Genomic DNA, 9,531 nt, shown 5'->3' on the forward strand with positions numbered 1-9,531 from the left:
TAGACCAGGCTGGCCTCGAACTCAGAAATCCGCCTGCCTCTGCCTCCCGAGTGCTGGGATTAAAGGTGTGCGCCACCACGCCTGGCTGGCTTCTTTCTTTCTTTTTAAAGTTTTTTTTTTTTTTTTTAATTTATTTTCATTGGTGTTCTGCCTCCATGTATGTCTGTATGAGGGTATCAGATCACCTCGGACCTGGAATTAAAGACAGTTGTGAACAGCTATATGGGTGCCAGAATTTGAACCTGGGTCTTCTGGAAGAGCAGCCAGTTTTCTTAACCACTAAGCCATCTTTCCAGGCCCTCTGAAGTTGCTTTTGTCAGGGTATTTTATCCCAGCAATAGGGAAAGAGACAGGGCATCTCCCTTTCTGCCTTTCTCCTCCGGGCTCATCCTGTGTTGTATCAACCGTGTCAAACCTGGGAAGTGCTGATCGTTGTGGTTTGTTCCCGTGAGTGACTATGACAGCATCAGATCTCAGCTTGACTCCCCTGGTAGAGGACAGTGTTGGGTCTCACACCCGTGCCCCCTCTGCTTGTCTTCTTACGCATTAAATAAACAGCCCGGAGCAGTATCCTCCTTTCAACAGGCCTCACTCTCTCAGGATATTCGAGGCCTGCAAATGTTGCTGATTAACCAAAAACAAATGTTTTGGGTAAATTCTCTCCAGCTACACTCGATTTGGGTCTGAGAAATGGAATTCCTGTCACCGTTGGCTGGCAAACCCAGCCTCCTAATAGGATTTTGGCACAGGAGCCGCTAGCCGCGCTGCCCCGCGGATTTAAAGAATTGCCACATTGGCCTAACGTAATTTTGGTAACTCTGTCTGCTTCTGCCTTGGGTAGAAATAATTCACATTTCACTCTCCATTTTCTTTAATGGGCTAAACAGTCAGTCTGTAATACCTGTATTTTATGAGACATAATTCTGGATATTGTTTCTTTAGCATTTGGGTAAGACAAACCTGAGAGAGGCCAGCCATTTACCTCAAGCAATTGTAAAGTTATTTGTAAAATGATATGCTGTCTTCCTTTCTTGCTTTTTTTCTTTTAAACCAGTTACTTTATAAAGTTACATTCCCTGGCAACTGTTAACACAACTTCTCTGTGTGTGGGCTAAATAAATATCGGGCAACACGGACCGAGCACAGCCTTTGGGTAAATAATTCTCTCTCCACACATCTCCCTCCCAGTTTATAATGAGGAGTTTTCTTTCTGGCCCCACCAAATGCCGCATTCCATTTTAAATGAGACACAAACCTATAGGTGAACAAGAAGTTTGAGGAGGTTTATTGAAGAGGTGGGAATGGGTGGGGTTACATTCTCTTGCCTCCCTCTCTGCCAGCTGACTAGTGTCCCATCTCTAGGACACATATGTACCCGTGACAGGAGAGATGTAAGGCAGACACTTCTCAGAATGCCTGGGAGGACTGAGAGTCTCACACCAGTCCACCCCTCTGTGCAATCACTGGACACATACTTACGTTTGAACTTGAAGAACACTGTCTCTGGACCAATCTGTACTGTATAGTCTGATTTTCTATGTTGATCACGCCCCAGCAAGGGCCTTGTTTTGGCTCTGTACATTGTGGAGGGATTCTCAGATGGTTGGGATATCTCCTGCACTGGGTATTGGTCTCTGCCCTCTCCTTTTCCGTCTGTAGTGGGCAGGTGTCTTAACCCAGTGACACTACAGAGTCCTCAAGGTAATGAGCCGACAGTGGTCGCCTTCATTTCTTTGTCTGTTACTGTGACAGAAATACTCTGACAGTGTCAACCCAGTGGACTGTGGGTTTGTTTGACTTGGAGTTTGAGGGACAATCGGTTCCTCGTGGCAGGGAAGTTGAGGTAGCAGGCAGCCAGTCTGGGTAGGGCTTCTCAGCTTAGTTCATGTAATCATGATCATTTTCCACAGGCACACCCAAAGGCCCATCTCCCATGTGACTTTAGATCCCATCAAGTTGACAGTCAACCATAACTATCACAAACTATATTTTTCTGGTGGAAATGAAGTCATGTCGTCCCCAGCAGGATTGTGAGAGACAGGGCATGTAATGTCCCCTGGAGCCTGAAGCATGAGAAAATGGCCAGCTGTTATTAGCAATCACGGATGATACCAGGTTGTCATTTGGGCCACGTTTCCTGATATGCCTCTTTGAAACCTCCTACCACAGTCCACTCTTCCTACTGATGATGAAGAAATAGAGACTCTCAATGTCCAGAATATAGGATTCGACCTCTGCCTTGACCTCCATTTATAAACCCCGACCCCTTGCCACATCACCTCGTCAGATGGTTATATTACTGCATCTATTCACATTAATTTTCCACACAGGGCCTTGAACTTAGGGCTTCTTGCAATCTAGGTTAGTGATCTACCACTGTATCCTTACTTTTAACTTTCTATCTTGAGACAGTGTGTCACTAAGTTATGCAGGCCGGCCTTGAACTTGCTGTGTAGCCCAGGACAGGCCTTGAGCTGGCGACCCTTATCCCTCATAGCCTGCAGCAACCTGGCATTGGGTTTTTCACATCAGTGCTGTTGATAGTCTTGTCTGAAAGGGGTTAACTGTGATGATCAAATCCTATGGGCAGAGCCCAGGAAAAGCCTGTTCCTTCTGTCTGGCATCTCTGCTCATGTTCGGCGCTCAGCAGTTCTTCTCATAGGCGTAGGCTTGCATGGAATGAGTGCCGTAGGCCCAGAATGCCTGGCCTCAGCTACTCAGTTATCATGGAGCAAAAAGAAACATTTTCCCTGGTTAGGGGGATTCTTGAAGTTAGCAATTCCCCATAAAAAGGAACACGTGCATTAAGAAAATGGAACAGCTAAAAATTTGAGAGTGAGAGAGATCCAATATCTGCATGCCTAGTCTGTATTTACAATTTTTATAAAGATTACTTATCTGCTCACAGTTCAATACATCATCTGTTTAACCTAGGTTCCCTTTCTGCTGACCCCTTTTTCCTCCCAGCGAGTCCTATGCCCCCATCTCAGTTTTCATGCTCAGTGCCTTTAGTCTAAGTTGCTTGCATAAGAATGGATATTGGGCCTCGGAGAACAACTACAGTTGTTCCACTCATGACTGTGCTCACAGCTGTCATTGGTTCTTGGCACCTTGGCAAGGTCTGAGTCTTGGCCTTGACTGTCACCCATGTCAGTCAGAAGCCTCTCTGGCCAAGGCTGCCTAATCAGAATTTTGGTACACCCTCTCCCAGTATCTCCCAGTATGTAAACATGCCTAGCTAGCTTGTTTTTGTTCTTGTTTTTGTTTTTTAAATCATGGTACTATGTATACATGTGAAGAACACCCTCATTTGCACAAGGGGTTTGCATTTTATTCTTTTCCCACAATCCAAATACCCTAGATATACCCAGCTTTAACTTGGTGGTGAGCATGCTGTTGGGGCTTAGCATTTCCCAACCACACCTCTACCTTCTCACTGCCCCTGAATGGTCACTGTCTGAATGGTCACAGGGTCAGAAACGCATGGACGAATCGTGGCTTATTCCCTGTGTTGTCTTGGTACTTGGATTGTCATGTTGTCACTGACTGAATTCATTGGGATGTTATGCAGCCATGAACATCTCTGCTTTGAAAGCCTTAGGATATATGGCTCAAGACAAGGAAGCTCTAAGACTCCCAATCCCTCCTAAACCAAGCCAGAAATCTACTGCGTAGTGAGAGTGCCAGGACCTTAGTAATGAACCAGGTAGAAGACATGAATACCAATGCCTTTTCATTGTGAATCACGAGGTGTCAGCTTGTGGTTGATAGCCAAAGAGCCACTTGATTCTTTGAAAGCCAAGCATCACTGAGATTTCCTTTATGGACATATTTTCAAAGTCATGTGATGTCGAAGGGGTATTGGCCATCACACAGAACTCCATGACATGGCTTCCTATTTGGATGCTTCCTAAGTTGCTTCCCGCCGCACCCTGTGGACCACTGTCCTCGCCTCTGACCATGGCAGAACCCCAAGTACCAAGATGTTTCAAGACGTTCCTGGGCCAAAATTAACCTTCTTCAAAACTAAGAAGGAGGAAAGTCAGGGAAAGGTCTCCTGTAATCCAGAAAGGACAGGAAGAAAGGCTCCCCAGCAGTCTGGAAAGCCTGCTCTTTTCCGTTCCATATTAAGAAACCTCCTAAGGATACAGCCCTCCTGCAAATGTCTCCTCTTCTCCAAACTGAAAGAGCGTGCGCTCGAGCACAGGCCAATCCAAGCTGGCCGCCCTTCCCAACTCTCTGTAGCCTGGCTCGTTTGGAACATCTGTGACTGTGTTCCTGGCTCCCAAGGAAAGGTAGATTTTCTTTTGCCATCCTGATTGCATGATGAGCCCACTTAATGGAATTAAGTGAAAACTCATCTGAATTGTGTATCCCAATACCCAAACTGCTGCACCCAGATAAAACCAGATAGGACCCAGTTTGCAGGGTCTTCTGCTGTCTTCCCCCAAGAGGTCCTTGCCCCATGACCTAGTCTTTCTCCCTCTCTGTTGATTGCTCCTCTATTTTTGAAATCACGGATTCTGCTAGTCTATTCTTTAAACCCGGGGAGGGGGCACGGGAGAGTATCGGCCCCTTCAGAAAACGGCTAACAGGAAGCCCAAGGCATCTTTCAGTGCAGGTTTTGTCTGCTTCTGGGAATGGCTCCATCAATCACAGCGGCTCACGTTGAGCCGGTCTTTATGTCAGTTCAACCGTCTTCCATCAAGTTTGGTGAAGCAGAGTCCGAGAACAAGATGAATGTCCAAGCTACTTCAGCGGGGTGGAGAGGGCTTTGCTTTTAAATGCCCACGTTGTTTTCTTAATATTTTCTCCTTCCTCTTCTGAAGCCAGTTCCTTAATGACCATCACTCATGGATCCGTTCTTTTCACCTTGTTCAGGAGGAGGGATGGTGCCAGGCTATAAGTGCAGGCAATTGATCAGTTGAGGAGGTGTATTCATTATCCGTCCTCTGCTCTCAAGAAAGGGAGATAAATCCCAGGGCCCTGGGGGTGATCCTCATAGCCACAGGAATGCGAGAGGCCTTATTCTCCAATAGGTCCTTAGCAACACAGTCTGGTCGGTTGGGAGTCTCGCATGAGGATGTATTATTGACCCACACAAGACGGGATAACATGGCTGTTCAGAGGGATGGAGTTTGTTTGTCTCTGCCACAGTGCCATTTACACTTTTGTTGCCAGAAATCTACGGGATCCCTGCCCTCTCCTGGCATTCTCGTGTCAGGTTCTGTCTTTCTGAAAATATTTGTTGAGTGACTGCAGTGTACAGAACAGTGGGATACCAGGAGTAGATGTGAAGAAACCTGGGAGGGTCCGAAGTCCCCAGGGCAGCTCAGGGAGAGGAGTGTGTTTCCACTGACACTCTTTGAAGTGCTGTGACAATAAGAAGTTGAAATGTTTTATGAAGTCTTGAAAAATCCTCCCTTAGTGGACCTAGCTCCCTTGGCCACCTGTGGGCCTTTTCATGCCATGCTGCAGAACTGGGAACCTTGGGCCTGGAGCAGCAGTAAGGGTGCTGAGCAGTCCTGTAGGAGGGTGAATGGTTGAACAGGGAGGTAGCATGTGAATACAGATGATGACTGTACCATCTGCGTTGACCCAGATATCACCCTAAATCTCCTCTCCCTTTCTTTCCGTTAGCTCAGTGCAAACTCTAACTTTGCATAGCCCCACTGGTCCTGTGAGAAACTCATGGTCTCCTCTGGCTCTCAACTCCTGAGTCTGTGGTCTTGGGCCATTTTCTGATCCCCTGGGCATGTGCTTGTGGTTCATGTATGCCCAGCTAGATGTGGGATTGTCTCCTTTCCTCTCTCCCAGTTATACTTGGCATCCTGCAGCACCTCTGGGTTGCATCCCTCAATCAAGAGGACCCCTGTGCAAGTGGAGCTGTGAACACTCATCTCTGTACAGTGGGGCCTGAATGGTGAATCTCACAAGACCATTTACTCTGGAATGGGCCAGGCAAACCATGGGAGGTGACAGTGATGGTGCCACGAACACTCCTTAGGTATCCACTCAGGGCTAGGCTCAGTGCGCCATGTTCTCTGCACATCCTCTTGGTAGCACTGAAGGTGAGTTCTCTGGTGTCCTGCGCTACTGATGAGCAGGCATGGTCCCATCGTCCTCTTCCCTACGCTCTTGGATTGGTCCTGAGGGTGTGGACGGTGTGGACTTGCCTCTACTGCCTCCTCAGGCCCGTCTGCTCTTTCCTGGGCTCTTCCTGTACCATCCCAAGCCCTCCAGGGTGCTCTGGGTACTGGAACTTAGTGCTGAGCTGGGTGTCTCTGCCCTCCACACTGTCACTGGGGCCTCTTGAGCAAGTGGCTTGTATTTTACATGTAAATCTGGAGTCCTCTTAATCCCTCAATGTTTGTTCTGCAACCTGGAGCTCACGAGAAGCCTGGGTGGTTTTTAAAACCTGTAATATACTCAGCTAGTTTCAGGCAGAGGTGAGAAGGCATGGCCTGTGGAGGTTGACCCCTGCGGTTGTGAATGTGGGAGAGGTAAGAGTTTAAAACTTGAGCATGTTCTAGGAAAATTGAAGTGACTATTTTAGCAACATTTGAGTTTTCTGTTTTTTATGCACTAACACATACACACACTCACTCCCCCCCCCCAAGCCAGGAATGAATGAAAAATCGCCAGCTAGATATCTAGATTGTGGCACCAGAAAGGGCGATCATTTTTCCAGCACTTTCAGCAGAGATGGCAGGGTGGGGAGGGAGAGGGGCTGGGACCTGGATGGGGAGAAAGGGCATCAGAAGGAGAAGCCGAAGGGCAGAGAGGTGTGCCAAGCCCAGGGAATCGGAAAGTAATAAAGTCCGACAGTCGTCAGAGGGCCGAGGCCAGCTCCCAGGTGAGCAGCGCTCATTCACGCTCTGGACCTGAGCTTGTAATCACTACCTTCACCCCGAGTCACAGTCCTGGCTCTCGGCACACTGCTCCCCACTCACTCCTGGGCTCTGTGTCCTTGACAGTTCACTGCCCTTCCGCAAGATCGGCGCCCCGTGTGTGAAACAGTAGTGAGCTCTCATTTGTAGGGCTGCATAAGGATTCAGAGAGAAAGCATGCAGGCCGCCAAAGGGCAGTGTGTGGCGTGGTAGGACAAACATCAGAACTGCCAATGTCAAGGCACTGAGTTCACCTCTGAAGCATGATGGCCTGCCTGCCACGTGATGGCTCCTTTCTGCACACTGCTCCTTCTTAGCTGTGCAGTTTTGGGTAAGTGGTGAGACTTCACTGGTGCCTCTGCATCTTCTTCTGTAGCAGAAGGATGGCACCAGGCAATGCTGCTTTAGATGAGATGGTTCATAGCACATTACCCAACTGTGTAAGCTAGTGTGACAGCAAGGAACCCGTAGAAACCAGCTCTGCCGTGTAGGTCACAGTGATGGAGAGTACCGCCCAGTCAGCGGAGGCTCGAATGCTCAGGGATGCACCATCTTGTCTTCTAGCTTTTCATACAGCTACACTGGAATATTTAAGAGGGACTCCTTGGCTCGCTTATCTTCTCCCTGCTTTGGCTATTTCCGAGGTGTTGGCTTTTGCTTTGTGGCTCTGGTACTGCAGTTAGCTGTTCAACACAGAACATTTTGGGGTGTGTGTGTGTGTGCTTTCTTTACTATTTTTCTTTTAAAAGTAGCAATAAAAGGGGAAGAAATGGTAAATCCCCATCCATTTGGTCTCAGAACATGCTGCTCAGTAGTGCTGTTCAGATGGACACCAAAGTGTATTTATTAGCAAGCATCTGGAAAGATGACCATTGAACCACCATACTTGGACTGGATGGGCTTACGGTCATTTGCTTGCTCGTTAGCTTGCCCGGAAAGGATTTGCATAGCACAGAAAGAGACATCAAGAGATTGTAATGTGAAAGGATTAGTCAATGTCCATCTCCTACCCCATCCGTCTCTCTATCTCCCTAAGATTTAGTGAAGGAGAGATGGAAATGAATTGCCAAATGAAGGTTTGGAGTTATGTGTGGAATGCATTTATCCAAGCGTCCCACCCCCATTAGCATGGTTAATTAAGAGTTGTCAATACGTCTTTGCTAGAGTATTTGATTATTTTTTTTCTTCCCCAGCCAGGAAGATTAGAATGAAGTCTTCAGATCTGGCAAGCGTCACGGGACTTGTAGTGTAAATTGCAGGTTAAGCCCTCATTTTGATCCCCGGGACGAGAGCAAGCACCGTTTCATTGACATGTCATCCGCTGTGATCTGAGCGAATGCACGGAGATGTCCTTTGGGGAAAGCGGGGCATCTTGCTCTCTCTCCCATATTGGAAGGGTTTATAATACATGAGCAAATAGCAGGTCAGAGTCAGACTGGGTAGACAGACAGTAGCTCTGGAAGGCTCTTGGTTCATGCTTTATCATTAATGTTTAAAAAAATATGCTTGTATGTATGTATATATGTATGCCTGCCTATGAACACACACAATTGCATGCCTGTTTTTGTCACATGAAGACGTGCATTCATATGTATGAGCCAACTACAATCAGGAGTAAAAGTGACAGAAGCTAGCTCTGTAGGGCCCTTGGTTTATGACTTATTGAAAGGTCTGTAGTAAAAAGTACTCACCCACATACCTCCACTTGGATAAAAACCAGGCTTGGTGCGTCCCACACAGGGTCTTCAGGGGAACACTTCCCCCACATGGCAAAGGACGCTGCCCTTCAGGAGCTCCTTCTATCATTAATGTTGACAATGGCTTTTATTTTCCTTCTATTAGACGCCTCTCAACTCGAAGAATACATCTTTTCAGCAATTAATTATGCTTGGAAATTGCCACGAGAGGTAGCATAACTGTTATTATTTTTTCTCACTAAATATACCTCGAGATAACGCAGCTCGTATTTACAGCGGCGAGCCTGTTTTATTTATGGGATTATAACAAATGATCAAAAACAACCCAAAAAGGGCCACTTAGACCAAGCTCCTTATTTCTCCTCCTGCTTGGCCAATGAATTATGCATGCATTACAAATGGCAGCAAGGAGGAAAGGTCGGTTTAGAACAACACAGATTGGAAAATTACACCATTTGTTTAAACAACATTTATTATTGATTGCTCAGCATAGGGGCCGATAGAAACGCAAATAGTGGCAGGAATATCATCTATTTACCTAGGCCCTGGATAAATGTCGGGCCGCACCCTCTGTTTAGATCAGAATAATTGTGCAAAAATGTCCCGTCCTGTTTTATAAGAGTAAAGATGAAGTGTGGCAATGACTTCCTGCCGTCTTTTAAAGTCTGTGAGATTCTGGTATTTCCCTCCATCACAGAGAAAGTGATATTGGGGCTCAGGCACTGTTATTTATTTATTTATTTATTTATTTATTTATTATTTCTTGGTGGAAGGTACTCCTCTTGAGATCATGTGGCCATTCTTTCATGTGACACTGTATCGTGTGTCTGAGCCTGGAATTTGTTAATCATGTTAATGGAGATAATTGTATCACAGTAATGCCTATGTGTTCTCTGTTTCTTACACACTCTCTCTCTCTCTCTCTCTCTCTCTCTCTCTCTCTC

General features: G+C 46.7%; 1 protein-coding gene across 1 annotated transcript in view; it reads left to right on the plus strand.

Moving 5' to 3' along the window:
• Positions 1–9,531, plus strand: part of Wwox (WW domain containing oxidoreductase) — a 915,833-nt gene that overhangs the window by 114,019 nt on the left and 792,283 nt on the right. The gene's annotated exons all lie outside the window — the stretch shown is intronic.

The sequence above is a fragment of the Mus caroli genome, chromosome 8, assembly GCF_900094665.2.
Source record: "Mus caroli chromosome 8, CAROLI_EIJ_v1.1, whole genome shotgun sequence".
In the NCBI taxonomy this organism is placed as follows: domain Eukaryota; kingdom Metazoa; phylum Chordata; class Mammalia; order Rodentia; family Muridae; genus Mus; species Mus caroli.